Genomic DNA, 5648 nt, shown 5'->3' with positions numbered 1-5648 from the left:
GAAGGTGTGGACCGAGCGTCGTTCAAAGAAGTGCAGTCTTGCCGGGGCACAGACGACAGAAAAGCTAAGTTGCCAAAGTTTGAGCACGATCATTTTCTTAAAATTTTAAGCTATCCTCCTTGAACGAGTCCGCTTTTATATAAAAAACCTGTGCGCGGAGGAACCTCCTCGTAGCTAGTTGCGCCCTTGCTTCGTTTCGAGTCGGCTCAACAACCTGAGTGAGCTGCTAAGCGCCCTTACTTTGCTTCGAGTCCGCTCAGCAACTTAAGTGAGCCGCTAAGCGCCCTTGCGTTGTTTTCGAGCCCGCTCAACGACTTAAGCGCACTGCAACTAGTTGCGGCAAGGTTTCTTGCCGGAACCGGCACCGCCAGCAGGCTGCTGATGTCCCGCACTCAGCGCCCGCGGCAAGTGTGCTCCGGCACCGCCGGCAAGCTGCTGATGTTCCGCACTCAGCGCTCACGGCAAGCGTGCCCATGCCGGCAAGTTTCCCTCAAAGCGTAGGGTAAAAACATACAACGAAAGGATCAAGTAAAGGAGATAGCATAGCAAGCATTGCCCAGAATAAAGTTATATTACAAAAGTAACTTGCTGCGGCACTGACTAAATTGTCCCATGAGTTAGATAAACGGCGACAAGGAAAGGAGGAGAGAGATGGTCTAATCCACGCGCTCGCCGCCAACCCTCTTTACCTCATTCACCTTGTCCACGATGGGTGCGACAATGGCTTTGAGTTCTTCAAGATCGGCACCCGCCGGCAACCTCTTGAGGACGCGGGTGAGGTCGAGGCCCAGATTGCGGAAGAGTATCTTCACCAACACCTTCTCCAAGACCTTGGCGCAGATCGCGCGCGACTCGTCCGCCAGCTTCTTCGGGATCCTTTCCCGGAGTTGCTGGAGGGCCGTCGCCACGCCCTTGAAGAAAAGAGTGAGCCTGGCGCTGGGCGGGAGATTTTCGTCGGTGGAGTACCCGAAGCCCGCCAAGTGCAGTTCCGCCAGCTCCTCGTCGATGGATCCGGCGATGTTGACGAGGCCCTCCGTCCAGAGCTCCACCGTGACCTTGAAGGTGTTTTGGGCCTCGGCGGCCCTCGTCAGCAGCTCTTCATTGCCCTTGAGATCTTTCCTCAAGACATCTTCTCACTTCTTGGCGGCGTCCAGCGTCTCCGTCAAGGTGGCCAGTTTCAGCTCCAGGCCGGCGCTCGAGTCCTTGGCGGCGTTCAGCTCCTTGATCTTCTCGGCAAGCTGAACTTGCAGATCGCCATGAGCGCGCGCATCCTTCTCGTGTTCGCGCTGGAGTGCGGCAAGCTCTTCATCCTTCTTTCTCACGTCCGCCTCCAGCTGCGTTGCCTTCACCCCCAACTCCTTCTTGGCGGCCTCAGCAGCCGCGGCGGCATCCTTTGCCTCCTTGAGAGCCCCGCCAAGTGATTGCTCCCGGGCGGCAAGCTCCTCTTCGTGGCTGTCCAAGTTCACCTTCTTCTGTATCAGCTCGCCATCCCGCTTGGACAGCTCCTCGGCGGTGAGCCTCTGCTGCTCTTCGGCTTCAGCCTTCTCTAGGAGGAACGCCTTCTTCGCCTCCTCGAGCTGTGCCCTCTCCTCGGCAATGGATCGGAGGGCCTCCTGGTTGCGGCTCTTAAGCTCCTCCGTGTGCTTCTCTATGTCAACTCCCGCCCGCGCGGCAAGCGCTTTCCGGGACTCGAGCTTTGCTTGCCGGGCGCGATAGAGTAACACCAGCTTTCGGAGCAGCTCCTCCTCCTCGGACTCGTCACTGCTGCTGCTTGGCCCGTCAACCACTGCCAGCCCAGCGGAGGCGAGTACTTCCCCGTCGAACTCCTCTCCTTCCACCGGTGCCCTGGAGCTCGACGCCCAGGGAAGCTTGATCTACACGCCCTCGCCGGCCTTCAAGTATGCGCCTGACTGGGGCTCCTCGGGGCCCGGCGCTGCACCAGCGGCGGAGGGGTCGGCGGACGGTGTAGCGCCTTGCGCTCCTGCGTCCCCCGGGCCGTCAGTGTGATCACCAGATCCCTCGCCGGCCCCTGCGCCAGCAGCCCTGGCGGCCTCCTCGTCGGCTGGATCATCAGCACCGGCCCCTTCCTCGCCAGCGGCGGCATCTTCAGTGTCGCCGCGTGCGCCTTCCTTGCCGGCGGCCTCGGTCTCCATTGGGTCTACAAGAGGGGGATCTGAGGATAGGAAGAGGAAGGAAGAGTCAAGCAAATATCCAAAAAAGAAGATCAGAAGAAGGACCCAAGGGAAGATTTTCGACAAGGAAGGTTACCTATGCTGGGCTCTGCGACTGTGGGCTCCACCACTAAAGGCTCACTGGTCCCACCCCTCGCCGGGGAACTGCCCCTTGCCGGAGATCGCTCCCTTGCCAGAGAGCGCTCCCTTGTCGGAAAGTCGCCCCTTGGCGGTGTAGTTGAAGCAGACTGCACCTCTGGAGCGGCTTCTGGTTCCTCCTGACGGGCATGCTCTGCTCCTACACGAGCAAATCAACAATCAAGATACCAGCAAAAGAAGAAGCACCCATGCGCGCCCCACAACCGGAAGTAAATCAAACACTTACGCTGGGGGCTGTGCGGGGGGCTGCCGCGAGGAGAAGTAATCGGGTCCGTCAAGGTGGTCTCGGACGTGTCTTCTGCAGTCACAGCAGGATCGTCCTCGATGACAACCACAGGAATCCTGGCCCTTTTCACCGCCCTCTCGGCCAGAGTCCTGAAATGGAACAGGAATTTAGAGGGAAGCAAATTAGATACAAGACAAACAATAACAAGGATCAAAGAAGATCAAGAACAGTGAGAAGAAAGCCTTACTCCTCCTCATCCTCCTCTTCATCATCATCGGAGCTCAGCGCGGAGAGGTCGAAGTCCGGCACCCTCTCTACGCGGTGTGACGGAGGGGTAGGCTCCCTTCGGCGTTTGCCGGGGGCTGCGGCAGGATCAGGCGTGGCGGCCCGGGGAGACCCCGCCTCAGTTGCCGGCGCAGCCTGGGACCCTCCCGCGGCAGCGGTGCTTGCCGCGGTGGAGCGTGTCCCACGGCGCCGCGGTTGCTGGCCGGCCTGCTCCTCTGCCGTATCTCCAACTCGACGGAGGCGTCTTCTCGGCTGGAATTGGGGCCGTGGTGAGGGCTCCGCCTGCGACAAGCTGCTCGAAGACGGCTGGCCGCTCGCGCCCCCGGCAGGCTCGCTCGTTTCGGCCTCGGGCTCCCCCTCACCAGCGGCCTCTTTGACAAGCTCTTCCCGGTCGGCGGGACTTGCCGCATCGGCCGCCTCCGCCTCCGCCAACGTGAAGCCAAACTCGCCCGCGGCAGCGGCTGCTGCCGCCTCTTCGGCCCTAGTGGCAATATACACCATCTCATCGGCGGTGGTGGTGCGGGTGAGAAGCTTCTGCTCGTCGGGGTTGACCGCTACCTCCATCAAATTATCGAAGAATCGCTGCACGTCCTCGGCGGCGGGCTCTATCCAAGTTGCACTTATCCCGTGCGAGTCGCACTCTGGCATCATTGTGCAGATGCGATCACGCCGGGAGTTGTTGCACAAGGGGACGACGCCCTGCGGCAACCTAAACCATTCTGGATGGTTGGCGTCATGCTTGAACAGCTCCCTCAGCATCGCGTCAAGCTCCAGGACGGTGAAGTTGAAGTTGAGGCCTGGGCGCAGCCTCATGAAATCCGCCGGGCCGCCAAATAACTAGGCGGGCCTACCCCTCTTTTGCAGGGGGGCGATGCAGCGGCGAAGGAAATCCGCGCCAACCGCCCCTGCTGTGAACCCGGCATGCCTGAGCCGGAGGATTCGGGTGGTGGCAATCTTTAGCTTGGCGTCGTCCGGCGATAGAGCGCTCCAGTTGCCGCCACGCACCACCCGGGTCTGGCGCAGCTTGGTGAACGGCTGCGGATCGGCATCACAGATCCAGCACCACTCCGCCCTCCACTCGTCCCACTTGCTGCGGAGCTCGCCCGACAAGTACACCTCCTTCATGCCGATCCGGGAGGTCCAGGCAATTCCGCCAGCCAGTGGCTCCCCTTTCTCAGCACGGGGGGAGAAATAATGACGAAAAAGAGCGACATTGGGGAGGATGCCAAAAAAGTTCTCGCAGAGGTGTGCGAAAACCGCCATTGTCAGAACGGCGTTGGGGGTGAAATCAAGAAGATGAAACCCGTAGGTGTTCATGATGTCGCAGAAAAAGTCGGAAAAAGGCGGGCAGAGCCCGCAATAGAAGAACACAGGAAAGAAGTAGTAACCTCTGGGGCACTTTTTCGATTTGGAAGCCTCAGCAGAAAGCACCTACGTGCACGGATGCGCCCGCGTCTCCGTCGACCAGAAGAGGTAGAACTCGTCCTGCAGCGCCTGCCGGGTGAGCTCAGGGTGGAAAAGCACTCGCTTCTTGCGCAGCGCCTCATGCTCCAGCACGTCGGCCGACTTCGCAGCCTTCGCAGCCTTCGCAGCCTTCCCGGTCTTGGAGCCATGGCGGAAGTAGTGGGGGAAGGCGAGGACGGCGGCGGCGACAACAGCGATGGGCGGCGGAGCGCTGCTCTCTTTCGGCTTGGGAAGCGGAGGGGAGCGGCGGAGCTTTCGAAGGAAGGAACTGCAAGTGGCGAAGGTGGGGGGAATGGCCCTGTTTCCTCTGCTTATAAACAGGGGATGCGTATGTTACGCATTCCCTGGGTTAAAAAATTGCCCACGATCTCTCCCACGATGCCGCATTTGACGCGTGCCGTTGCGAGGGGAGGGCGTGGTGGGCGCAGAGTCAGATTTAGTGTGGACCCAGGCCGCACGTGCCCGTGCACTGTTTTGGGCCTGGCCCAACAGCGCTCGGCACCGTGTATGGCCCAGGCCCGGGGGCTCCTGTCGGTGTACTAAAGTAGGGGTACCTTAGTACCCCGAACTTGTGCACGGGCAGTCGCAGCGACCCGCGACAGGGCTTGTCGGGCGTCCGCCAAGATCCCCAATGGCTACTTTGATGCCGTTCAAGAGCCGAGTACTCAAGCGAAGGCCCCGGCAAGAGGAGCTTGCCGGGAAGGCCGACCAAGGCCCCGGCAAGAGGAGCTTGCCGGGGAGGCCAACCAAGGCCCCGGCAAGAGGAGCTTGCCGGGAAGAAGACGAGACCCCGGCAAGAGGATCTTACTGGGAAGTCCACTCGAGGCATTCCAAGTAAACTTGCCGCGACGCCCCGCGCGCCCCGGCAAGGCCCGGCGAGCGGCAAGCTTGCTGGTGCGACAGGATGAGGGCCGCGGCAAGGCGCTTGCCGTGGCAAGGCTGCCACCATGCACCCGAGCTCCAGCGCATCCAACGACGTGTCGCCCCAGGACTATCCCAGGAGCACGTGGCAAGACGCTGTGCCGCCATGCGGTGCGAGGTGGCAAGCGAAGCTGACAAGGAGGCCATCGTGGCGATCGGTGGCGCTTCCAACGGTCGTTTCCTTGCACTGTTGGGGCGACCGGACGGGCATTAAATGCCCTTGTCCCCTGCTGTCAGAGTTAGGTAGGGGACACAGTTGGTAGTAGTTGTACCAACCCGCGTTTTTACCTTTCTACCCCTCTTTCTACGCTGCCACCTGTCGGTGACCCCTTTAGCCTATAAAAAGGAGGCCCATGCGCACGTAGAAGGGGTTCGGTCCCTGGGTTCGGCTGATTCGACGCCACGCCCGCTCTCTCGAGCAA

This window comes from Triticum dicoccoides, chromosome 6B (assembly GCF_002162155.2).
Source record: "Triticum dicoccoides isolate Atlit2015 ecotype Zavitan chromosome 6B, WEW_v2.0, whole genome shotgun sequence".
NCBI classification, from domain to species: domain Eukaryota; kingdom Viridiplantae; phylum Streptophyta; class Magnoliopsida; order Poales; family Poaceae; genus Triticum; species Triticum dicoccoides.
Note: the sequence above shows the minus strand (reverse complement) of the source record.